The sequence below is a fragment of the Hylobates moloch genome, unplaced genomic scaffold (genome assembly GCF_009828535.3).
Source record: "Hylobates moloch isolate HMO894 unplaced genomic scaffold, HMol_V3 SCAFFOLD_3, whole genome shotgun sequence".
Taxonomy (NCBI): domain Eukaryota; kingdom Metazoa; phylum Chordata; class Mammalia; order Primates; family Hylobatidae; genus Hylobates; species Hylobates moloch.
In genome coordinates, this window is record NW_026652278.1 from 50,622,332 (window position 1) to 50,650,127 (window position 27,796).

Genomic DNA, 27,796 nt, shown 5'->3' on the forward strand with positions numbered 1-27,796 from the left:
AAATGGTATTTCTAGTTCTAGATCCCTGAGGAATCGCCACACTGACTTCCACAATGGTTGAACTAGTTTACAGTCCCATCAACAGTGTCAAAGTGTTCCTATTTCTCCACATCCTCTCCAGCACCTGTTGTTTCCTGATTTTTTAATGATGGCCATTCTAACTGGTGTGAGATGGTATCTCATTGTGGTTTTGATTTGCATTTCTCTGATGGCCAGTGATGATGAGCATTTTTTCATGTGTTTTTTGGCTGCATAAATGTCTTCTTTTGAGAAGTGTCTGTTCATGTCCTTTGCCCACTTTTTGATGGGGTTGTTTTTTTCTTGCAAATTTGTTTGAGTTCATTGTAGATTCTGGATATTAGCCCTTTGTCAGATTAGTAGGTTGCAAAAATTTTCTCCCATTCTGTAGGTTGCCTGTTCACTCTGATGGTAGTTTCTTTTGCTGTGCAGAAGCTCTTTAGTTTAATTAGATCCTATTTGTCAATTTTGGCTTTTGTTGCCATTGCTTTTGGTGTTTTAGACATGAAGTCTTTGCTCATGCCTATGCCCTGAATGGTATTGCCTAGGTTTTCTTGTAGGATTTTAATGGTTTTAGGTCTAACATTTAAGTCTTTAATCCATCTTGAATTAATTTTTGTATAAGGTGTAAGGAAGGGATCCAGTTTCAGCTTTCTACATATGGCTAGCCAGTTTTCCCAGCACCATTTATTAAATAGGGAATCCTTTCCCCATTGCTTGTTTTTGTCAGGTTTGTCAAAGATCAGATAGTTGTAGATATGAGGCATTACTTCTGAGGGCTCTGTTCTGTTCCATTGATCTATGTCTCTGTTGTGGTACCAGTACCATGCTGTTTTGGTTACTGTAGCCTTGTAGTATAGTTTGAAGTCAGGTAGCGTGATGCCTCCAGCTTTGTTCTTTTGGCTTAGGATTGACTTGGTGATGCGGGCTCTTTTTTGGTTCCATATGAACTTTAAAGTAGTTTTTTCCAATTCTGTGAAGAAAGTCATTGGTAGCTTGATGGGGATGGCATTGAATCTATAAATTACCTTGGGCAGTATGGCCATTTTCATGATATTGATTCTTCCAACCCATGAGCATGGAGTGTTCTTCCATTTGTTTGTATCCTCTTTTATTTCATTGAGCAATGGTTTGTAGTCCTCCTTGAAGAGGTCCTTCACATCCCTTGTAAGTTGGATTCCTAGGTATTTTATTCTCTTTGAAGCAATTGTGAATGGGAGTTCACTCATGATTTGGCTCTCTGTTTGTCTGTGATTGGTGTACAAGAATGCTTGTGATTTTTATACATTGATTTTGTGTCCTGTGACTTTGCTGAAGTTGCTAATCAGCTTAAGGAGATTTTGGGCTGAGATAATGGGGTTTTCTAGATATACAATCATGTCATCTGCAAACAGGGACAATTTGAATTCCTCTTTTCCTAATTGAATACCCTTTATTTCCTTCTCCTGCCTGATTGCCCTGGCCAGAACTTCCAGCACTATGTTGAATAGGAGTGGTGAGAGAGGGCATCCCTCTCTTGTGCCAGTTTTCAAAGGGAATGCTTCCAGTTTTTGCCCATTCAGTATGATATTGGCTGTGGGTTTCTCATAGATAGCTCTTATTATTTTGAGATACGTCCCATCAATACCTAATTTATTGAGAGTTTTTAGCATGAAGGGTTGTTGAATTTTGTCAAAGGCCTTTTCTGCATCTATTGAGATAATCATGTGGTTTTTGTCTTTGGTTCTGTTTATATGCTGGATTACATTTATTGATTTGCGTATGTTGAACCAGCGTTGCATCCCAGGGATGAAGCCCACTTGATCATGGTGGATAAGCTTTTTGATGTACTGCTGGATTCGGTTTGCCAGTATTTTATTGAGGATTTTTGCATCAATGTTCATCAAGGATATTGGTCTGAAATTCTCTTTTTTGGTTATGTCTCTGCCAGGCTTTGGTATCAGGACGATGCTGGCCTCATAAAATGTGTTAGAGGGAATTCCCTCTTTTTCTATTGATTGGAATAGTTTCAGAAGGAATGGTACCAGCTCCTCCTTGTACCTCTGGTAGAATTCGGCTGTGAATCCATCAGGTCCTGGACTCTTTTTGGTTGGTAAGCTATTGATTATTGCCACAATTTCAGAGCCTGTTATTGGTCTATTCAGAGATTCAACTTCTTCCTGGTTTAGTCTTGGGAGGGTGTATTTGTCGAGGAATTTATCCATTTCTCCTAGATTTTCTAGTTTATTTGCGTAGAGGTGTTTGTAGTATGCTCTGATGGTAGATTGTATTTCTGTGGGATCGGTGGTGATATCCCCTTTATGATTTTTTATTGCATCTATTTGATTCTTCTCTCTTTTCTTGTTTATTAGTCTTGCTAGCAGTCTATCAATTTTGTTGATCTTTTCAAAAAACCAGCTCCTGGATTCATTAATTTTTTGAAGGGTTTTTTGTGTCTCTATTTCCTTCAGTTCTGCTCTGATTTTAGTTATTTCTAGCCTTCTGCTAGCTTTTGAATGTGTTTGCTCTTGCTTTTCTAGTTCTTTTAATTGTGATGTTAGGGTGTCAATTTTGGATCTTTCCTGCTTTCTCTTGTGGGCATTTAGTGCTATAAATTTCCCTCTACACACTGCTTTGAATGTGTCCCAGAGATTCTGGTATGTTGTGTCTTTGTTCTCATTGGTTTCAAAGAACATCTTTATTTCTGCCTTCATTTCGTTACCTACCCAGTAGTCATTTAGGAGCAGGTTGTTCAGTTTCCATGTAGTTGAGTGGTTTTGAGTGAGTTTCTTAATCCTGAGTTCTAGTTTGATTGCACTGTGGTCTGAGAGACAGTTTGTTATAATTTCTGTTCTTTTACATTTGCTGAGGAGAGCTTTACTTCCAACTATGTGGTCAATTTTGGAATAGGTGTTGTGTGGTGCTGAAAAAAATGTATATTATATTGATTTGGGGTGGAGAGTTCTGTAGATGTCTATTAGGTCCACTTTGTGCAGAGCTGAGTTCAATTCCTGGATGCAAGATATCTTATGTAGATGGTTGCAAGTATCAAAGTCAAAAAAATTATACCAAACTGAGTATAATTTTCTTGACTTTGGTACTTGCAACCATCTACATAAGATATCTTGCAACTCATCTAGACCTAAACTTGTCCTCTTTCTCTGAAAAATCACAGCTGCTGTAATTCAATCTTCAATAAAACACATAAACTCCTGCTTAGTTGTACATATACATAATATAAAGATATTGCATCACACTCAACAGGATGAGCAAGTCAAGGAAACAAGGGGGTCATACTGAGAAAAATAATATCAGAAAATGGAACCTTATCTCATGTTGGAAATGAGTGGTCCTTTTGACACCAATGCACTATAGGAAATAGAGGACATGGTTGAGAAACACATTATCAATGTTCTAAACAAAATTCGAAAGGCAGCTGAAAATTAGGAGTTTTTGTCATGTCTTTTGGGTGCCAGACCATCATGTCTATTCTATTGAGATCATTAGACAGTCTGGAAAAGATTGGAATATCTTTAGAGGAAATGCTGAGAGAAAAAATAGGCAAATTCTATCTTCTAACATACATTATCCTAATATGTGAGTCAGCAGCCTTGTGAGCAAGGCCACTGTATTGGGAGGGAATTTTCTGGCCTTCACACCTACTTTAGCGCAAAAGCAACACAGGATTCAGATCTAGCGATCTCTCCTGAGATTATTACAGTTTCTGTGTCTGATCAATAGCGAGAGGATGGTGAATAAAAGTGTGGTCTCTTCTTCTAGCCTACAACGTTTGCGAGACGAAAAATTGACGGAAGACTGATATATTCAGAGAGAGGTGTTTTGGTATATAAGATAGGTAAATGCCAAAGGCAGAGTATGGTCTCTTGCCTTCACTTGCCTTTGAGAATTCTGAAAGCCTCTTCGAGGTAAACTTGGTAGTTTATTATTGTCAAAAAGAGGGGCACTCTGAATTCTAAGCTTTCTTAGCAGTCATAAGTTCTTACGTGTTATACACATCATCTTAGCAGATAATTTAGCTAATAAGTGGACCAAAACAGGTACTTGGAGCAGGGACAGGTGGTTTTGAAGAAGGCTGTAGAATGTGCCTCATTTTTTTTTACAGCCAGCAGGATTCAAATTCAGACTTCATCACAGTGCAAAGTGCTGGTCACTACTGTGCCCTAATCAAGGTCACAAAACATGTAGAGGCTCTGACTTCAGATGTAAAGGTCTGGGGGAACAAGGAATGTCATATCGAAGAATAAAGGAGGTAGAGGGCATAGTTCTTAACACATTTTTATTTATATGATCATGAGGACTTTCTGAGTTATACAATATCTGACACTTCTTCTTCCTTACCCCACATACATACACCCCCAGACACTACTTTAGTGAGAGAAGTTGGAGGAAACATTGGCAACACCAAAAGACTGAGCATTTTTTATTCAAAACAGACCAAATAATGCACAGGTCGATTAATTATATAATAGGATTTATTTATTTCTCCTCCCTAGCTAACAAGAACATGGAGGCTCCTGTTGTAGGCTGGATTAGTTACAGTTTAAATAAAATAAATTTTACTTTCTCAGTAGATCAAATATTTAATTTTGTCAATAAATTAGTGTGATCTAACTATAAGAATAATGTGAAGTCATTTGCTTGAAGACAAGGAAAAATATTTTAAAATTAAAAGCTATCGAAGAAAGCAGTGAATAACAGGTAAAAGAAGAAACACAGTGTCTAGTAAAGTAAAAAAATGCAAAAAATTTCTCAGAAATCAAAAGAAAAGGGTAAGAGTAACCAATAATTAAACAAAAAACATTGAGATGCATGGAGAATTAATCTGGAATATTCCGTCACCAAATTAGGGAAATTAATGCAAAAAAGAGTGATTATAAACCAATAATTAAACAAACAACATTGAGATGCATGGAGGATTGATCTGGAATATTCCATCACTGAATTAGAGAAATTAATTGGAAAAAAATAAATGAGAATGGAAATAATAATAATTTTTCTTTTTTTTTTTCTAAGATGGAGTTTCACTCTTGTTGCCCAAGCCGGAGTGCAATGGCACGATCTTGGCTCACTGCAGCCTCTGCCCCCCAGGTTCAAGCAATTCTCTTGCCTCAGTCTTCTGAGTAGCTGAGTTTACAGGTACCTGCCACCACACCTATTTTTAAAAGATATTTTTCCTCAATTTAAAGGAAATCACATTTTAAAAATTTCATTTCCAGGCAAACTTAATGAGAAATGTGACATAACACATCTCCTCCTGGACTTTTCAAATGTTCATGACAAGGAAATATAGAAGATTGAGAGGGAAAATCATCCAAAGAGATTGGAATTAGGTTGACACTTAAACTATCTACATTATTAGACACTGGGGTATATTAGGTGACCCTCAGCTTGAAAAGTTTCAGCTTAAAATTTTTATTCCAGCAAATATGTTACATGTGTTCATAGTAAATAGGAATTTTGAGATACACAAAAAAAGGAAATTTTAAAAAAACTCTAAAAAGTACACTAAAAACCAAAAATGATAATACCCAGATTTAAAAAAATATGAAATATGTATTATAATGCACTGAAAATGAGAAATTTAACCATAAATGTTTATGTGATTACCATTGATTGAATATACTATTTATTAAGCATTTGCTAAGGGCCATTTAGCTAAATATTTTAACTAAAATAATATATTTAATCTGTAAATTATTTGTGTGAGGTAGGTCCTCACCCCAACTATTATCTCCATATTCTCACTGATGATTTAATGATGCTAATAAAGTAACTTGTCCTTGAGCAGAATAACTTGCTTGGTTAGTGTGCATGTGTTTCGGGTGTGGGGGTGCATTTCCATGAGAAAGCATATAAATATTGTTTAAAAATTCAAACAATAAGATTTTAATCTGAGGTTAAATTAAATTAACAAATACTGAAAAAGAGTTGGGTATGTAAACATTCTCTATTCCTCATTTTACAAAATAGAGACTAATAATTTCCTAGATTACATAAAATATAATAATTCATACTTATGACAGATAAAACTGTTAGAGTATTTCTGAATTATTTATACAAAGCTCTAAACAAGTGATGGAATTAAATCTTGTTCTTCACAGGTTCTTAGAATGTGACTATAGGGAGAAGAAAATCAGTTATTAAATTCTAGATGAGTTACATTGTGGATAGGTCAAACATTTCTCTCACTGTAGCCATGCTTGTCTAATCATCTGTCTAATCACTGTAGCCTTGCTTGTCTAATCACTGGAAAAGCAGCATTTATACAGTCCATAATCTGTTTGCTTGCTGTTTATAATAATACACATATTATAATACATTATGAATTAATTTCTTGAAACTTTTGCAAAGCAGGTACATATGACATGATCATTTTAGTTATTTGAATTCAGAAGTGTTTTTGTTTTGTGCCTCTTGTCCCATAGAAACATAGCCCATCTGACCAGAAACTTGTCATCTAGCTGGAGAGACAACACTAATACAATGTATTGTCAATGGACAACAAAGTGAATTCATAAAGCAATATATTGTTCAGTGCAATTAGAAGACAAGGCTTTATAATCTGTGGTTACTTATAGAGTATACACGATGAGGGTAAAACACATTTCAGGTTAGCAAGGCTATATAATGTTTAGGGAAGAATTTAGCAGTCATGCTTGAAGAAAGCCTTAAGTGATAGCATAGGTAGAGAGGCATACAGAAATTATTTTATGAACCACCTAAGCCAAAACAAAAGTAATGTGGGCTAGCCAGACTTAGAAACAGAGGATACAGCACAGGAAAGAAGAGATACAAAATTAAGAGGTTATTCAGATTGACGTGAAAGTTGAACTCCAAATTTGAAACATTTTGTGGTTCAAATATCAGTTATTTGATTGTCTATAGCTGTAACAAGCACAATGTTGAAAGTGACTTTTATTTCTGTGTTAAAAATTCAGTTATTCCTATGGCCAACTAGAAAGAAACCAAAGTTCATAAAGAAATAAAAATAAAGAAATAAAAATGGCATGTTTAATGAAAGGAGTCTGTTTATTATAGAGTATTACAAAAATAGGACAGATAGAATTAGCCAAAGCAGGCATCTTCGGCTTGCTTCATGTCCTTTGGGCCTGTATATAAGTAGTGAATGTTAAATATTCTAAAACACTCTGGAAGCCTGCCTTACCAGCACTGATTAAAAGAACTGAATACCAAATGTAACCAACAGATTTCCTTTTCATTTATCTGCTACTGAGAATACTAAATATTTTCTTATCTCCATCACTCTTAGAAGTTCCCTTGCAACATGCCTATCTATATATATTCATCACTCTGACAGCAGAATCAAGAATAAAAATTCAGATAAGAAAGCATGATATGCATTATTTTATCTTTTAAATATGGGACATACATAAAAATAGATATTTGAAGACAGCTTCTTAGAATGAACAATAAAAATAGCTACAGTGTATCCTCATTTTACCCTGATAAGAGTAGAACAATGGCACATACCAATCATTTGGATTGTATTCATAATTCCTCTTCTCCTAAAAGTCAGTCATGAAGGGCCCATCTATAAGAAATCCTAGATTTACTGCCTCAGGGATTATACTTCCACAGATTATTCATAGCCTACTACCCTTCAGGCAGTAGGACGAATGATCTAAACACTCAGGTTGAAGACTTTGGAAGTCATAGCAATTCTTGAGCTGAATGTCTGGGTGAGGCTTCATTGTACTATACTCAAATACCTCAAAGACAAGAGGTAAGTTTAATATTTGAAAAACTTATTTCACCACTACAGTATTTTTACACTTTCTGTTCTCTGAATAACAGCTTAGAGAAGAGGATTTTGCCCCCTTTGCACTGTTGTCTCATTTGTCAGAGGCCAGTAAGATTCTTTTAGTAATTTAACTATATGATGCCAACTAATAATACTCCTAAAAGAGGCAAGAAATTTCCTCTGCAAAACATTATTTTGTTTAATTTGGGATGTTTTTATTGCAATTTGTCATTCTGTTTTGGTTATTGATTATTTGGGGAACCAAAGAAACAATAGTTCTTATTATTTTGAGGTATGCATCACTAAAAAGAACAGGCTGAATCAGTCAAGGATTTTTTTAGCCATACACGTTAGTCTACTTTTCTTTTTAAAATTTATTTGGCTATTGGTGATACTATAATTGAAAAACAGCTAAGGGTATCTAAGGGTATTTTTTTTTGAGATGGAGTCTCGCTCTGTTGCCCAGGCTAGAGTGCAGTGGCACGATCTCGGCTCACCACAACCTCTGCCTCCCGGGTTCAAGCGATTCTCCTGCCTCATCCTCCTGAGTAGCCAGGACTAGAGGTGCGTGTCACCACAGCCAGCTAATTTTTGTATTTTTAGTAGAGACAAGGTTTCACTATGTTGGCCAGGCTGGTCTCGAACTCCTGACCTTGTGATCCACCCGGCTTTGCCTCCCAAAGTGCTGGGATTGCAAGTGTTAGCCACCACGCCCAGGAGTATTTTTAAAGAAACAAAGTAGGTAAACATAAATGCAACCTACTAGTTGTTAACTTAGGTATCTTGTCTCAAAGCCAACATAATAAATTATAGTTTTTTCAAGATATGAAAATAACCTTAATTTATTATTGTATTATTTTATCCAAAATATTTTTAATTTAACTTTCAATTTTATTTTACTGTATTCAGTTAGAAACATGCATTGAAAGTATTATCATAAAGCATTCACATCTAATTTTGCCTCCTTCAAAAACTAGAGGAGAAACAGCTGAGACATACGAGTTTGAAAAGATTCCAAATTCTACTATCCAGCTGTTGACTTTTCTGAAAGTTCTGGTGAGAATATAAGAATGAAAACATGACTGAAATAAGGAAGTACAATGCCTCTTTCTTGATTTATTCCCTAGATTAAGGTGCAACTGAATTTCCCAGCCAAAAAAAAAAATAGCTTAACTCCATGAACTGGATTTTTACTTGTAATATGAATGCCAAGTCATGCCAATAAGATGTTTTTAAAAAAATGTTTCTTCTCCTTAAGTTTTCCTAAAAGCCAGGGCCTTGAAGATTGACATTTACTTTTCAGATTTTAATATTCCTGCACTTTCTTCCTTCCTTTTAGCCACCACTCAGGCAGAACAACATTGGTTACATGAGGCTCTTCAAAGAGAAAAGAGCCACAAATAAGTGAGTTGGCATATCCAAATGCTTTTGTTGTTAAATGCAATATTTTCCCCTTATACAAAGTAAAAAAAAAAACAGTGTTTCCAATATTAAAATCTCAGGTAATACCTTAATTCAATTTAATATTAGGTGCTTTTATATGACTACAATAAGCAAGTACATATTGAGAATAAAGAGCCATACACATATATTTTAAGAAGAACTCTTTCAGTGTCTTACTATAACCCAAATTCAGATTTTAGATTTTATGTTTTTCCAAATATTGATTACTTCATACTTTCCCATGGTCTTGCTCCTACGGCTGTTGGATTTGGATAAATGTTTCTACATGAGTTACATTCTGTATACGAATTGCTGCATGACAATTGCCACATAATATGTTGGCAAGAAAGTCTTTGTTGGATGGCAAATAAATTAAGCAAAACAAACGTTTGTATTCTGCTTCAAACAATTGATACTGTACTTGAATAAACCAGCAAATAGTGGACATCTCTTTACAAGTGGGTTTTCAATAAAGGGAAAGAACAATCACAAAGTAATTTCAACATTTAGATGATAGTTATAACTTGAATTCAAAAATCAACACTCTACTTATGATTCTCTTTTGAGATACAGCTCTTAGTTTGTAAACCGTTGACATGAAATTTTAAACACATACTTGAATATTAAATAAAACATAGCATACCTTATTTGCAGGTCTTTGGAATGGTATTTCAAAACATGACAATGCAAATTCCTGTAAATAAAAAGAACGTATTCAGTCAAAGGTATTTTCTAATTTGAATTGAAACAACAATTATGTAGTTATTTAAAAGAAAACTATTTGTTAACTACTAAGTATTTCTTTATAACTTCTGGTGTTTATATATTTTATAGCTTGTTTTATATGTTCTTACAGCCAGAAACAAATGTAATGTATGTGTGTACCCTTAGAAATGTGTTAATTCTACTTAAATTTTGTATTCACAAAATGTTTTAATTGCTTTTAGATTCAGATATTAGATCATTTTGGAAACTAATTTTTCAAATTTCAAAAGCAGTATGGAAATAATGCATAAGGCATATTGTGTTTAGATTTGATATGCTAGATATTTTACTTAAAACTGAGCAATAAATATAACTGAATATATTTGATGATTACACCTGGGTAATAAAATAACTTATGAAAAAATCCTTCTTTCTGTGTAATATAGTTTGGATATCCCCTCCAAATCTCATGGTGAGAAGTAATCTCCAGTGTTAGAGGTGGGGCCTGATGGGAGGTATTTGAGTCATGTGGGCTGATCCCTCATGGCGTGGTGCTGTCCTGGTGACTGTGAGTTCTCAAGATGTCTGGTTGCTTAAAAGTGTGTGACACCACTCACTCCCACTCTCTATTGCTCCCACTTTTGCCATGTGAGATGCCTGCTCCTTCTTCACCTTCTACCCTGATTGGAAGCTTCTTGAGGCCTCCCCAGAAGCAGATGCTGGCACAATGCTTCCTGTACAGACTGCAGAACCATGAGCCAATTAAACCTCTTTTCTTAAAAATTAGCCAGTCTCAGGTATGTCTTTATAGCAACGCAAGAACAACCTCACACATTGTACATATATTTAATATGTTCATTTATTTAAAAATGGAAGAATGATGTATTTCACACTGTAATATTTTGAAGAACATAGAAATAAAGTTTTGGATAAAATAATACAATAATAAATTAAGGTTATTTTCATATCTTGAAAAAACTATAATTGATTATGTTGGCTTTGAGACAAGATATCTAAGTTAACATTTTAGAGAAGACAATTAAGGAATATTCCAGGATGATAATCACACTATATTTTATTTATATTTCCCAGATTTTTCAGCAACTCCCACTTCTCTCAATAAGATAAAGATATAATCCATTGTACCATTTTTCTAGCCAATAAATACCTAGTTAAGTACTTATTGGAATACTGAATTTTCTATCCAATAAATACCTAGTTCAGTATTGTTCTAAGCAGTATTTACTTACTGCCCAGAACAAGGCAGACTCCTACGAAAGCACTTTCCTTTTTAAAATGTAGTCCCAAGGAAAACAGTACAAGAAACATTTTGAATCCTGAATATATAGATAACATGTAGCATGAAAGATTCTAGTTCTAACCATAGTTTCAGTATAACATGTCCATTTAAAAAATACAACACTGGTAAATTAAAAGAATAGATGTATATTTGTTAATGCTAAGTGTTTTACTACAAAAGCCAAATCATATATGGTACAATGAGAGACAAAGGTACAAAATCATAGAAGAGGAAGGAAACTTGGAGATCATGGAGACTGAACTCCATTTTTCTGCAAGATAGAGTCTTGCTTAAGGTCATGCAGCACATTCATAACAAGCCTGGAATTAGAAGCTATCATAAAAGTAACGATTGCCATTAAAAAAAATTATTATTACACGAAAAGAAATTCAGCTGTATGAAGTTCCTGTAAATAATTCACTTGCTGGACTTAGAGTATTTATTTGTGGAAATTAGATGAATATAAAGTGGATCTAAGTTATATCCTAATACATTAAGATGATGCAAATAACTGATGCTGAAATAGTTTAACCTTAAGGTATTTTTTAATTCATTAATTTTTATCTTAATATTTCAAATTTTATTATTTATCACAAGGATACGAAAGCAAATATCTATTTAAATGGTGCTATCTTTCTTTTTCAGCTGTTTCTAAGTATGAGAAAATAAATTTATAAAGTTTATAAACTATCACAGGAATGGTTTTATTTTTACTTCATGATCATGATTAAAGATAATTCCCTCCCCTCCCCTCCCCTCCCTTCCCTTCCCTTCCCCTCCCTTTCCGTTCTGTAATTTTCTTTTCTGTTTTTTGAGACGGAGCCTCACCCTGTGGCCCAGGCTGGAGTGCAATGGTGCGATCTTGGCTCACTGTAACCCCCACCTCCCAGGTTCAAGCAATTCTCCTGCCTCAGCCTCCCAAGTAGCTGGGACTGCAGGCGCCCACCACCAGGCCTGGCTAATTTTTTGTATTTTTAGTAGAGATGGGTTTCACCGTATTAGCTAGGATGGTCTCGAACTTCTGACGTGTGATCTGCCCGCCTCGGCCTCCAAAAGTGCTAGGATTATAAGCATGAGCCACCACACCCGACCAAAGATGATATCTTTTTATTTGTATTACTCTTATAACTTTCTAACAAAGGAATGACATATTTTCCAAATATGTATTTCAGTAGAAAATAATTTTTAGAGTTGCTTAAAATTTGCTTTGCATTCCAATAATAAAGTGCTTTTTTTTTTTAAAAAAAGACATGTAATCAAAGCCTCCCTAAAATGTTTCTCAATTGTAACAATTAGTATTCTTTATCTGCCTATGCAATTAATTGTAAGAAGAAAAATTAAAACATATACACCCACAAAAGATTTACTGCGTTGTTGTCACTAATTGTTTAAATATTTTATTTACTTATTTCAGGCATGTTCAAACTTATTGATCACCATATACCAGGTGCATCTGCCATCTTCCTAGACAACTGGAATATATCAGTAAACACATTTTTAAAAGTCTTTTACTTTGGCACTTACTTGGCAGCAATACCCAGGAAATAAACAACACGTAACACAAATAAAACAAGTAAATTATATATAATATTCGAACGTGATAATTTTAAGGGGAAAATTGTCAGTGTAAAAAAAGAAGGTTGTGAGTAGGGTGGCTGAAACTTATAATATGTAATAAACAGGGCAGATTGAAGGAGATTTGAGCAAAGTCTTAAATAATCTTTGTTGATTTTATCTAAAGTTTAGGAAAAAGTTTGTTAGTATTTAGTTAAGGTGGTAACTAAATAAATGATAAAAGTTGAACTTGTTTGCATTTCAAAAGGAAGAAATTAATTTCAATCCATTACTTTTACAAATAAAAATTGCATTCTACAGATTTCTTCAGGAATGCCTTTGACATTAAAAGCATTGCTATGATTTGGTTTTGTAACACAAACATCACCAAGATATATTCCAATTTGCTTAAACAAAAAGCGTACATATGACAATGTATATAAATGGCAACAATACGTTGTTCTAGATATGAATTTCACTACTGAACAGGAGCACAGTGTAGAAATTAACCTTCAGCGACCCAGTTTATGTCTCAGTTTCAATGTAGTAGACTTGTCACAAAATATTTTAGTTTCAGAATAAGCAAGCCAAGCTACCAAAAAGCTCTTCCCTTTATCTTGTAATTAGAGTATTAATGATAGTATTGGTCAACAGGCAATGTTCAGATTGCTTTAGGAATTAATTATTAAAAGATGCAGCACTAGATTTTCACATTTAGGATATCATTTATCCTCTAGACCTTATGATAACAATAACCAAGTGAATATGAAAATAGAACAAAGCAGCCAGGTGTGGTGGCTCCTGCCTGTAATCCCAACGTTTTGGAAGGCCGAGGCAGGTGGATTACTTGAGCTCAGAAGTTAAAGACCAGCCTGGGCAACAAAGTGAGACCCCCCTCCACCATCTCTACAAGAAATTAGCCTGGTGTGGTGGCGTCTGTATGCCAGCTACTCAGGAGCCTGAGGTAGAAGGATCGCTTGAGCCTAGGAAGTGGAGGTTGCAGTGAGCTGAATGACGGAGTGAGACCCTGTCTCAAAAATAAATAAATGAATAAAATAGGACAAAGCTAGTGTATTAAGGTTACAGTTTTCTGGAATTGCTTAATTGGTACAATTTTATTGCAGAACCTCATCAACCAGTGTCAAGACTCTGTGAAATATATGTAACATTGCTTTTGAATGTAGATTTTGGTGTTTATAAGACAGATAATTTTATCATCTGGTGGCAGTGTACATGCTAATAATGTGATTTATTCACGAATTTGCCTTATATTTTAGCAATTGACATACACATATTTATTTCATGACCACATTATTTTAGAGATTTAGTCCTACCTTAAATAAATGTCATTTTTTTCAAACATGTAGTCAATGTAATTTACCTGGCACCTACATAGATAGTCTTATGTAGTTCTTATATGACTCATATTATAATCCGTTACTTCTATAGAAAAACTTCACTGAAAATGACTTGATAATGCTTGTGAATATATAGTTAAGACCCCTATTGCCTCTTTCAATAAGTCAGTTTGAGCAAATAAAAGTGAAATATTTGTAGTCATTTATTTCAAAAGTTCTAGGAATAAATCGTATAAAATGTATTTGGGAGATAACCTAATTATTATGGAATGGATTAATTTCTTCTCATCAGAAAATCATAATCTTATAACTGTGCATCTGAAGGTCTTCTATATAAATATTAATTAAGCAAATTTACCAAATACTCATATTGATAAATTCCAGTTCAAATGATTTTTTTTTGCAATGTTACAGGACCCATTCTTCCAAAAGCTCATGAAATCACAGCTTCAAATTCACCAGTAGTTTAATGTAACTGAAACAAGCAAACAAACAAATGACTGTCTGATTTATATTCAAAGAATGAATTTTATTTTATAACTTGATATTGAGTTGTTGGACTTAATCAATAAGCTCTATACCTACTTTCATATATTATCATGTCAGATAAAAAACAAATGTGGATGCACGTGTCACTACCCTATTTGAAAGAGTTGATACACCACTGATACTGTTTGGTTTTGTGTCCCCACCCAAATCTCACATTGAGTTGTAATCCTCAATGTTGGGGGAGGAGGCTGGTGGGAGATGATTGGATTATGGGGTCAGATTTCTCCCTTGTCATTCTCGTGATAATGATTTCTCAGGAGATCTGGTTGTTGGAAAGTGTGTAGCACTTCCCCCTTTGGTCCCTCTCTCTTCTGTCACCATATTAAGAGATGCTTGCTTCCCCTTGCCATTCTGCCATGACTGTAAGTTTCCTGAGGCTTCCTCAGCCATGCTTTCTGTACAGCCTGTGGAACTGTGAGTCAATTAAACCTCTTCTCTTTATAAATTACCCAGTTTCGGGTAGTTCTTTATAGCAGTGTGTAAATGGACTAATATAACAACAAACCAGGAGATACGTCATTTCTGGGTGAAGTATCAGTGCCCTTACTGAGGATGTATATTTGCCCTCTCCCCCAAATGGTTGTAATCTGCTCTAGATGAATAAATTCATGGAATGTTTGTGCCTTGGTTGCATTTTCTCATTAGCTATTTATTTCAATCATTTGAGAGGGAGGGAAAGAGCATGGGCCTTAAAGACGGCCATAGATATGCAGTTTTGTGCTGCAATTTCAGCAGTCACTGTACTTGGGCAAGCTGCTTCATCTCCTCGGGTTACAAGTTCTTCTTTCCTAATTAGGGGGATTATCATCACAATGTATATAATATGGAACCTAGCCTATTTAACAAGTAATAGCTTTTATCCTTGATTTTTCAAATTAGACTTTGTTCTTTAGGTGGCCAAATATATATGAGTATTTTCATTGCCCTTCCTTTACTCAAATGCAGAAAAGAGTGTCCTTCATAAAGATGACGGTTGGAGGTATGAAGGAGGAAACAGACTAGGTACAAAAGAAAAGAAGGGATACCGAGCCAATAAAATGAACACTACAGTGTTTGTTTGGATGGGAAGTGGCTACATTACTAAACAATTGAATATATGGCTTTTTTGAACATACAATTTCAAATTTTATTATATGCTATGTGTTTAAAATAGTCTTAGCAAAGCATTACTCATTACCTTTAAAGTAAGTTGAAGCTATTATTTAATTCACAGGTTAAGAAAATATATCAAATTCATTTTCAAGACGATTCAGACTTCCAAGGTATAATAGCTGAGAATATGATGATCACTTTGTCATCCATTAGAATGTTTCCCTGTATAGGTCACATATAATATTGTAACTACAAAAACAAAATGAAATCTGAAAAATAAAAATGGAAATAAGAAACTAAACCTATTTTGTGCGATCTTTTTTTTTTTTTTGGAAAAAGTATTTTATGAAGCATTAAAGAGCACTAAGTATAGTTAAACTGTAATCCAGTATTAGAAACAATTTAATAATAGTTCAATTCAAAAATAAAAGTTATTGTAGGTATGACCATGAAATTTCCTGACACCTGATTTAATGCATTGTGCTAATTTTCTAAAACAACTCAGAGAAACCAAATCATTTTTTCTGCAAACACACTATTCTGTATGTCTTCATTTTATTGCAGTGTTTCAACAGTTATTCAAATGGTAGAGTTCATTTGTCAAGGAAATATGAAGAGCATGGTTCCCTCCCACAACAATAAAACTACAGGCTGCCAAGTCAAGATGTATATAATTGGTAATGCTGAGCCATTTATTCTGAGTGCACTCTAGACAATGACATATTATTACTATTATGGCACAAATAACTACCTTTTTGAAGCAAATGTTTTCACTGGCTTTAGTTAGGTTGCTGTCCTATTCCTTTTAACATGATACTGATGCCCTCAGTTTTATTTTATGTATGTCAATGAAACTATATCATGCTGTGAAATTAAACAAAGGCAAAAGCAAAACTAAAAATCATTGGTTGTTTTTTTGTTTCCCCTCTTCCTTTTAACTTCAGCTTTGTAAAATCACTATATATTCTGCTGTGGAAGTATAATTAATGTTATTTTCTTATTATTATTATATTTTAATTTTGCATCTTAAGCCTAAATTTTAGCCTATTCATGTAAGGTTGTACTTTAAACAATACCTCCAATAGATTTTCATACTCCATCTAACTATACAAAGAGAAGAGACTATCTAGTTACAATTTATGTATTTGATTTTGGTAGCTTATGCCTATCCTAAATATTTTCCCTCCTAGGTCAACCTGGTTTGGGTTCAATTATATGATGATTAAAAAAAAATCTCAGGTTGAAACAAAATCTATATAATAAGAAGACAAAATACTTTCATAACTATTTCAGTTATAGCTTCTACTAAGTTGCATTTACAATGATATATTTACATCACAGCATAATGGATAGAAATATAAAGAGAGAGACCTTTTGTCTCTCTGTGCCATCAGAATGAACCATGACATTTAGATGCCTTGAGGAAAGACTAGAAATAAACTACCAATCAGGCAAATGAACAAACAAAAACAGAATAATTTTTTTCCTAGCTGCCCCACACTATATCACATCACTTCAGTATGCTCCATTCCTTAACTCTAATCAATTTCCATGTGCCATTTGAGGTATCACGGCTCACTCTCAGAAGGTCAAGAGGTAAAGTGTGGAGAAAAGGGAAGAAGGTGGGTATAAATAAAAAATTACAAAAAGGACAAAGATAAAATATAAGATAAATAAAAATTATATTTTTAAATTAGCTTTTTGTTCCTTGAGCATCTGCTATGTATCAGGCATTCTCTATTACCTGTTTTAGTTCTGGCCACACAACTACACTATGAAGCAGAAATGACTATACCTCTTTCAAACTCATATAAGAAAACCAATGTTCAGAGAAGTTGTCTGAGTTCCCACACCTAATAAATAAATGACAGAGCAAGGATTTGGCCTCGAAGTCCAGATTCTTTCCTCAGTTGCGCAGTGCCACATTATAAATATGTTGATACACTGAAATAGAAGAATAATATCAAAAGTATTTCTTTTTATTTTCTCTCCAACAGGGATTAATAATAATAATTATGTCAGAACTTGGACACAGGCTTTAACCCTTAAAATTCATTTAATCATTATTTTATCATCATAAGCACATACAAGCAACACTGTATTTATTCCGCTGACATGTATAAAATCCTGGCATAGCCAATGAATTTGTTTGATAAATTGTGAGATAAATTCAGCTAATGGAGTTTCCAAGCATGCTGTCAAAGAAATAGAATCATGCATTTACGAATTTTTCCATATTTTTCTTCATTTCTAAGGCAACTAGTTAATTATTTGATCTCTTTATCACTTTAAAAGCTTTGTAATAGTTCGAATGATGTGAGATTACTTGCAAACAAGATAAGAAATGCCAGTTCCTAGGACAGTTATAGGAAGCCTGAGAAGGCAAGGCTTTTCAAGGAAACTAGGTCGTGAAAGAGAATTGCTATAATCCTTAGAAAGCTGGATAGAGTTGTCTTTTCCAATGTTAATATGAGGCTCAATAGTTCCCTATGGACAGGAACAGGGGTTGACATCTCTGAGTCATGCAGAACTCTTCTGTCAAAACAGAACCCTTCCCTTGCAGGTGTGTCATGAATACAAAAATTTCTCCCTCTTAACATTTCCTTTTCAATAGGATAAGCCACTTTTAATGCAGCAGATTAACCGATTTACTTTCTAAATATGTTCAGATTTACTTTCCAAATATACTCAGATTAAGTTAAATTGGTTAATCTCATTTAGCCTCACATCTGGTAACAATGTACAATTCAAAGGTTTACACAGAGGGAACTCTATAGTAAAGACAAAGGAGGAAAAGGCAAAACCTTTCTCTCACCCTAAGGTCAGAGTGAGCTTCCTTAAGGCATTAAACTGCCAAAGAACTGCATCTAAGCAACAAGGGAGAGAAATCAAAAGGGGCTGGTTCAGAAATTTCCTAGGTAGAAAAGAATCCAACATCCAGTTTGTTAAATTAATACTTCCACAATATTATCCACATCATTGAAAGTCTGCACAAGAATCATTAGCAGTGGAGGACCCAGATGAATATTCTCTCTGAATATTCTCTTTCAAATACAACAGTCTTCAAAATACAACTCAGAAATCGATTAGATTATTTTTTTAATTTTCTTTCTACTTCAATTTAAATTGCAACAATTTAAATATATTTTCAATCCAGGTCTGTTAGTAATTTTACCAAGCTCACATTAAAATAAAAAATAAATTCCAAAATAAATGCATTCATATGTACATATAATTTGATGATTTTAAATTTTATTTTGTTTTCTCTATGTTTAATTTCATAATTTAGACTCCAGGATTTATGTGAGGATTGTTTGAAATAATGTAGGCAGAACAATTAGCTCAGTGCTAGGCTCTTAACTAATTTCCAGGGGTAATATTCCTCCAACATCTCCGCGTCAGTTTGCTTGAGAAATAACCTGGAGGAAAGAGAGTGCACAACATTTTGCAAATTCAAAAGGTAAGGGAGGTTCATTTCTAAAGGTACATCCTAGTATATAAGACAGCAAGTACATAGGAATCCATGACTGTATGTTGAATATTATGTCATCAGATATGCTAAGAAATGTTTAAAATCCCACCATCAGTGTCTCCCTAGGAATTTGTTTTCTCATAAGATTATTAGGTCTTAACATGCAGGCATCACGTTAACATGCAGAAATCATATTACCCTAATAATTGTTGTCTCCTCAGAACCTGGCACACTGTCTGGAAAACAGGAAATATCCAGTAAAAGTGAGTTTAATTGCAATATATTGGCCACAAACCTAATGGATCCATGTTTTCTGATTTTTGTATGTGCACCGTCACTCTGCATTTTCTTTTCTTGGTAGAAGTCACCGAGAAAAGGAAAGAGATGATTCCTTTCCATGAGTGTATATTGGTAGGTCATTGATGAATCAGCTATAATTCAAATGTATATTTTTCTCTGAGGAAAACAGGTAGTAATTACTAAACAAGAAAGCAAAATTAATGATACTAATAAATATATGACACACTAAATATATTCTAGGTATGCTTCTAACAGACTAGCTGAAAAATATCTGATTTTCACCCAATATAATTATGCATGTATTTCTTCTTTTTTATATTCTCCAAAATGTATTGAGAAGAAACTGAATCAGAAAACAACCCTTCCTCTGGATACACTATAAATCCCCCCTGCAAGCACTACAGCACTTTTACTGTTGACAGTTATTACTTCCACAGTGCAGTGTCATGTGATGAAGACGTCACATACTGAACTTAGTATTTATCCAGTCTTTGGCTGTGTTTTCACTGTATCCTCTCTTGGTCTCTGCCCTTTGATTCACATGAACCCTCATTATTGTTATGGTTGTTGCTATTATTATTGTTAAGGCTCCCTGGGAACATTCATTTCTATAAATACGGTGTTCTCCAAAAAAATATGAAATTTATCGTCTTTGCTCCCCAAACTGTCCCTTAAATTAGTTTATGTCTGTAAGCACAATAATAAACCAATGAGGTATATGCGTGATATTGCAACATTATGATCTAGGGATAATTATTTTCTGTACTGCAACCCTTTTAAATTCCTAATGATATGATTGAAATTAATTTTAAGAAATTTGTGTAGATACACCATACCCTATGAAAGCTGGGCTTTCTCAATGAAAGACTGGACAACCCTAAGGTAGGCCTAAGAAGTCAAGAACCTTGGCCCCTCTTTCTGAAGAAGTATGCTGTTACACTGCTGGGATATTCAGACAGAATATTCTGCTGGGAGAAATCCAATCCAGAACTTTTCAGAAACACACAGGCTACAGAGACATTGTTACAGGATCCTCAGGGTGTCACTTCACCAGCTGGAAACTCCTGTGGCCAGTGGTGCCTTTGCCTGAGTTTTGCTCTGGCCCACTGGGCTGGTTCTGACAACTCAGCCTGGCAGGCTGTGCTCAACTCTGCTACATGCTTAGATCCCATGCCTGCCAAGGGTGCGCCCAGCCCAGAGTGGCAAGGGGTGTGTGAGTGAGCATGGGGGTTCAGTCACTGTGCATAGCCAGGCACACTCGCTGCAGCATGGCAGGCAACTCCAGGTGCTGGCACAGTCACCAGCTACCTGAGAGACTGTGGTTGGACAAGGTATACCATAACCAGCTTCTACAGGTGATAGTGGGGTTCGCAGTGTGGTGCCAGAAACTTGGAGACACCAGGAACTGCAGAGCCCTAAATAGGCTGTCACAGCCCTGGCCAGGGGAGCTTCTAGGTCTGGGACCCCACAAGGCCACAGCTCTTACCTCCTCTCTTCCCTCCTTTTTGTCACCTGCAACATGGCAGGCAACAGGCAAGTTTCCGCCCATATTGTGTTACAGTTACAGCTCTTTTAGCCCTAATATTTGCCAGGTCCAGAGTTCTTGTTCTGCATCCAGGAATAAAGAGTTATGCAGACAAGTGGAGCTTTATTGGCAATAGAACAGCTCAGAGGAGACCCACACTGGGTAACTCATTTCTGTAACCAGGGTGTCCTGGAGAGTGTTCAGCTCTCAGCAGAGAGGGTAGCTCCTCTCCATTAGACAGGTCATCCCAATGAGTGTTCAGCTCTCAGCAGAGAGGGTAACTCCTCTCCATTAGGCAGGTCATCCCAATGTGTGTTCAGCTCTCAGCAGAGAGGGTAGCTCCTTGTTGCAGCTGGTCATCCTGTCATCTCTTCAGCTCTCAGCAGAAAGGGTAACTCCTCTCTGCTAGGCAGGCCATCCCGACGAGTGTCCAGCTTTCAGCAGAGAGGGTAGTTTCTCTCTGCAGCTGGTTGTCCCATCATCTCCTTGAGCCTGGCTGAGCCCAGGGATTTTATGGGCTTCCAAAAGGAGAAAGTGTGTGCTGATTGGTCTATGTGCTGTCATGGGTGGGCCCAGAAAAGGCACCACAAGTTCTCACTCCAGTCTGTGGGACACAAAGCCCAGTCCCCAGGCTTCAGGCCTTCCCTGGCTTGAAGGTGGGGCTTCACTGAGACCCTGTCTTCCTCCAAGAAGCCTGATAGCCTCCTGCCTCTGTTCATGGCGCCCAGGTTATTAATGCCAAGGGGTGCCTGCAGGCCAGTGCAGAGGTGTCCTTAGCCCCTGTCTCAGCCTCCCTCCAAGGCTTGTCTGCACTCAAAGTCTCGAGGAGGCCAAGGTAGCATGGGGCAGGCGTATTGGCACTGCCTCGAGCATGTGCACCCCTGGACAGGTTGTGATGACACCTAGGACTGGCCTCATCTTTGCTCCCTGATTGAGCAGGCCCAACTGTGGGGAGAAGCTAGACAGTGTGAGCAGTCACTTCTGAGACTGCAGTGACAGGGAGGCCTTCCTGGGCCCTGAGAGTGCAAATATTCCCTGGTCCATAGCTGCAGCTTGGGCAGCTGCAGCTGTGCCTGGGACAGTGGGGCTCCTGCCTGCGCCCAGCTCCCAGAGCACAGGGGTGTCCGGGTCACAGCAGCTGCTTGGGCAGCTCCAGTTGCTCCTGGGGAGCAGCCACTGGCTCTGTGGAGCACAGCACTGCCTCAGACCTGCTCCCCTTGAGGGCCCTTCTCTGCTCCAGCCTCCATGCTGGAACAAACTACTCCCCGATGATCAGGTGACTCAGCCAGTCCCATCACGATGGCTCCCAGGGAGGTGGTCTCCAGGGGCTCTCAGGGGAAGGCTCTGGGGACTGTCCCTCTCTTCTCCCCATTTTCCTGGTGGTGCCTTCAGCTGGGTGCTTTCAGGCTACCAAAATACAGTGGGGAGCAAGGTTGAGGCCATGGCAAAGGCCCCAGGCCTGGGAGCAGGTCCTGCCCATCTGTGCGAGGGTGAGGGTGGCACAGTTAGCTGCTTCATGGATGTGCAAAACAGGGGTCCCACTGCCACCACTGCTGCTCCCACAGTTGCTCCTGCTGCCACCACTGACAGCTCCTCACTGCAGCTGGCTGGATGGCAGCACCTGCTCCAGATAGCCTGTGGCGGCCATCAATACCACCAATACCTTCTTCTATCATCAAGGTACTATCTCCTCTGCACCAAGTGGGGAGAGTTATATATTCCTGTGCAAAAGACTCCATTCACTCTTCATTTACTCAAGTTCTGAAGGTAAAGATAAAATGGAATTACAAGCATTTTTTTTCCTTATAGTTGAGTGTCTATGTCATCTGTTTAATGGACTCCTTTGTTTAAAAAGAGAGATATTTTCTTAGTTTCACCACAGAAAATAACAAATAACATTATGATTAGATTAAGATAGATGTCATCATTGGAAATCTAGTCCTAACCCTCATGATTGAGAATGGTAAATGATCCACTTCCTTTCTGTGCCCAATATATTAATCCCCATCAGATCACCTAACTACAATGAAAATTTGCCTGACTACCCCTTCATTTTACCAAAATTCTGTTGATAATACCTACTCCAACATTTTCAACTGACTTTTATCCTTTGTATGCAGAGTAGGGTATGCAAAACAATAGGTTTTTGTTAAATTTTCGTTCAGAAAATCAGTAAACTATTAACTATTTGTTGAATAAATAAACAAATGAACAAACAAGTAACAAACCAGTATCAGGAGAGATTGGATCCAATATTGTATCTCAATAAAATGGGACTGCATTATGTGGCCAGGGTTCACCAGACTTCACAGTGCAGGTGCAATTGAGATGGGACAGTGGAAACCACAATTATTACAGAGTGAATCAGCATAGTAAGAAAAAAGGAAACAAAGACATCTTGGATATGAGATTAGTGCTCAGGTATCAGGGAAAGATTGGTTGACAAGAATGGAATGAAAATAGTTCCATAATCTGGAAAGGATGAAGTGAAATATCCGCCCTAGTACCTAATTTTTAAGACTTTGAGTTTCACTCTTAGTTTTTCTGGCAGCCATATTCTGAGGCAAATAACACAGGTCTTCAGATGGAGATCACACAGGTCTTCAGATACAGTTACACTGGTTAAGCTCAGATTTCATAGAAGGAGTTCATTTCTTACTATGATTACTTTGCAGGGGAAGAGACATATTTAACAAATCTAAACCTCCATTAGCCTTGTATCAACTGGTGCAAATTTTTGTTATAAGTTTTAGAAATCCTAAAATTATACTGACAAGGAAATTGGTGGATATAAATGAAAAGTTTAGACATGCCTGGATATACAGGTTCAAAGAATGATAACAGGCATGTGCCAATAAACTATTGTTAATAATCTACATGATGGGTATAAAATACAATAAATGAATGATAAAAAGAGCACAGTACCTGGAGAAACACACACTCAACTTTATTCTTTTTAACTTTTTGCCAAATGTTTTCAGATTTTGCTCTGTTAGACATTGATATGATTTGGCTTTGTGTCCCTACCCAAATCTCATCTCAAATTGTAATCCCCAGGTGTCAAGGGAGGGACCAGGTGGGAAGTGACTGGATCTTGGGGTTGGTTTCTTCCACACTGTTCTCCTGATAGTAAGAGAGCTCTCAAGAGATCTGGTTGGTTGATAAGTGTCTGGCAGTTTCCCCTGCACTGTCTGTCTTGCCACCTTGTTATGATGTGCCTTGTTTCCCTTCACCTTCTGTCATGATTATAAGTTTCCTGAGGCCTCCCAGCCATGCAGAACCGTGAGTCAATTAAACCTCTTTTCTTTATAAATAACCCAGTCTTAAGTAGTATCAGCAGTGTAAAAACGAACTAATACAAACATCCATTGGTCTTTAACTGTAGCAAACCACATTCATTATTATTATTATTTCTGTTGGTGTAGATATGGAGAAATGATGATATAGGAATAGTAGGTTTGAATAACATTAACTTTCTTACATTTTTATTCTAGACTTGTTGATTCAGTTTTGTGTGTCATAATACAGTGAGTACCATTCCATAGTAGACAAATTTTAAATATTTTCATATATATTTATAAATAAATGCTAATTCAGTTAAGTTTAATAAGTATTTACCAGTAATATGAAATTAAAAATTTTATATGGCTTTAGGAAGATACTAGATATAGTTTGGCTCCGTGTTCCTACCCAAATCTCACGTGAAATTGTAATTTACAGTGTTGGAGGGCCTTGGTGCAAGGTGACTGGATCATGGAGCAGATTTCCCCCTTGCCATTCTCATGATAGTGAATGAGTTCTTATGCCAGCTGGTTGTTTAAAGGATGGCAACTTCCCCTACTGTCTCCTGCTTCACGAGGTGAAGATATGCCTGCTTCCCCTTTTGCCTTCCACTGTGATTGTAAGTTTCTTGAGACCTCACCATCTATGCTACATATACAGCCTGCAAAACTGTGAGCCATTTAACCCTCTTTTCTTTTCATAAATTATCCAGTGGGGACTCAGGAAGTTCATTATAGCAATGTGAGAACAGACTAGTACAGAAATTGGTACCAGAGAAGTGGTACATCACTATAAGGATACTTGAAAATATGAAAGCGACTTTGGAATTGGGTAATGGGCAAGTTTGAAACAGTTTTGAGGGCTCAGAAAAAGATAGGATGATGAGGGAAAGTTTGAAACTTCCTAGAGACTTGTTAAATTGTGACCAAAATGCTGAATGGAATATGAACAATGAAGTCTCAGCTGAGGAAGTCTCAGCTGAGGAGGTCTCAGATGTAAATAAGGAACTTATTGGGAACTGGAGTAAAAGTCTCTCTTACTATGCTAGAAAAGAGACTGTTGGCATTGTGCCTCTGCTCAAGAAGTGGCCTGGCTGCTTCTGAAAGCCTACACTCATCTGCATAAACAAATAAATGACCTGAAATTGGAACTTATGTGTAAAAAGAAAGCAGAGCATAAAAGTTTGAAAAATTTGCCACCTGGCCATGTGATAGAAAAGAAAAACCCATTTTCTGGGGATGAACCCTTTAAGCTAGCTGCAGAAATTTACATAAGTAAAGAGGAGCCTAATGGTAGTAGCCAAGACAATGGGGAAAATGCCTCAAAAGCTTTTCAGAGAACTTGTGGCAGCCCCTCCCATCACAGGCCCTGAGGATTAACAGGAAACAATGGTTTTGTGGGCCAGGCCCAGGAGCCTTCTCCTCTGGGCAGCCTCACGACATAGCACCCTGCATCACAGCCACTCCAGGTCCAGCCATCAGAGGGTGCAAACCCCAAGCATTGGCAGCTTCCATATGTGTGCAGAGGGCAAGATTTGAGTCTTGGGAGCCTCTGCCCAAATTTCACAGGTTGTATGAAAACACCTGGATGTCCAGGCAGAAGAATGTGGAAGGGGCAGAACCCTCATGGAGAACCTCTACTAGGGTACTGCAAAGGGGAAATATGCGGTTGGAGACGCCACACAGAGTTCACACTGGGACACTGCTTGGTGAAGCTGTGAGAAGAGGGCCATGGTCCTAAAGATTTTAGAATGGTAGATCCATCAACATCTTGCACCAAGTGCTTGGAAAAGCCTCAGGCACTCAATGTTCGCCCGTGAAACCAGCTGTGGGTGATGCACCCTGCAGAGCCACAAGGACAGAGCTACCCAATTCCTTGGGAGCCCACCCCTTGCATCAGTGTGTCCTGGATATGAGAGACAGAGTCTAAAAAGATTATTTTGCAGCTTTGAGATTTAATGACTTCCCTGCTGGGTTTTGCATGGGGCCTGTAGCCCCTTTGTTTTGGCCAATTTCTCACTTTTGAAATGGGAACACTTACCCAGTGCCTGTACCCCCCTGTATGTTAGAACTAACTATCTTGTTTTTGATTATACAGGCTCACAGGCAGTAGGGAGTTGCCTTGTCTCACATGAGACTTTAGACTGTGAACCTTTGAGTTAGTGCCAAAAGGATTTAAGATTTTCAGGGACTGTTTGGAAGGTATGATTGTGTTTTGAAATGTGAGAAGGGTGTGAGATTTTAGAGAGGCTGGGAACAGGATGATATGATTTGGCTCCGTTTTCCCATTCAAATCTCATGTCAAATTTTAATTCCCAGTGTTTGAGGAGGGGCATGGTGGGAAGTGATTGGATCAGGAGGGCAGATTTCTCTTTGTTGTTCTCATAATAGGGAGTGAGTTCTCATGAGATTTCATTGTTTAAAAAGGTGTGGCACCTTCCTGTTTGCTCTCTCTTTTTCCTGCTCCAGTGATGTAGGATGTGTACTAGATTTAATGTATTTTTGAATTAAAATACAATTGTTTTATGTAAGCATATGTAATTCAATAAGTTTAGAGAAAGAAAAATGTTTGCTCATTATTATCATAAAAATGTATCATTTGAGGAGATTAAGGTCATTAGTTTTCTAATACATAAAGAATGGGAGTGGGGTGAATTGCTATGTTTGTAAACTTAAAAACCTAATTCTATCTACTATCATAGCTTGCCTGTCTGCACAGAATTTCCTTTCTATCATTTTAATAAATTAAGCTCTTAACTTCCTGACATTGTGCAACATTTGAAATTGAACACCACTCTGTTGTGGGTTTTGTCTTATTGTGGTTTGGCATGGTGGTGTGTGTGTGTCTATTTGTATGTGTATGTGTATGTGTATGTGTATGTGTATGTGTATGTGTATGTGTATGTGTGTGTGTGTGTGTGTGTGTGAGAGAGAGAGAGACATATAGACAAAGAGAGAGCATATGTTTAACCAGACAAACATTCCAGGCCAGCTGAGTAGAGACATTGACAAGAGAGAAATAGCCTAACTTTGATATGATTTCTAATCTAATCTATAGAGGTTTTATCAGTTTCTTTTGAATAACCTTAGTTGTAATCATCCCTAGAAAGTTCTTTTATATAATTAAGCATTTGGGGGAAAAGATTTGCTAAAGATCCATATAGCGTAGAAAGCCAAATTCTGTGCAAGGGATGAGATTTACTGTGGTCCTCGCCTTAATTTTGTCTAATGAATCCAGCTTACAATTATTCTCAGCATTTCATCATCTTCCATTGACTGTATTAATAAGACCACTTTATAATCACACATTGTTCTGGGGTAGAATCTGGGTGGGAAAATTGCAAATTATTGGAAACAAAGAATGTCTCTCCATCTTTTGTAATAGTTTTATATTAAAATACCAGAAATTAATGGAGAAAACTGAGGAGGCGGGGTCC

General features: G+C 36.8%; 1 protein-coding gene across 1 annotated transcript in view; it reads right to left on the reverse strand.

Moving 5' to 3' along the window:
• Positions 1-27,796, reverse strand: part of PCDH15 (protocadherin related 15) — a 1,777,335-nt gene that overhangs the window by 1,054,720 nt on the left and 694,819 nt on the right. The window contains exon 4 of the mRNA XM_058436255.1: positions 9,867-9,917. The gene's annotated coding sequence lies outside the window, so the exon portion shown is untranslated. The remainder of the gene's footprint in view (positions 1-9,866; positions 9,918-27,796) is intronic.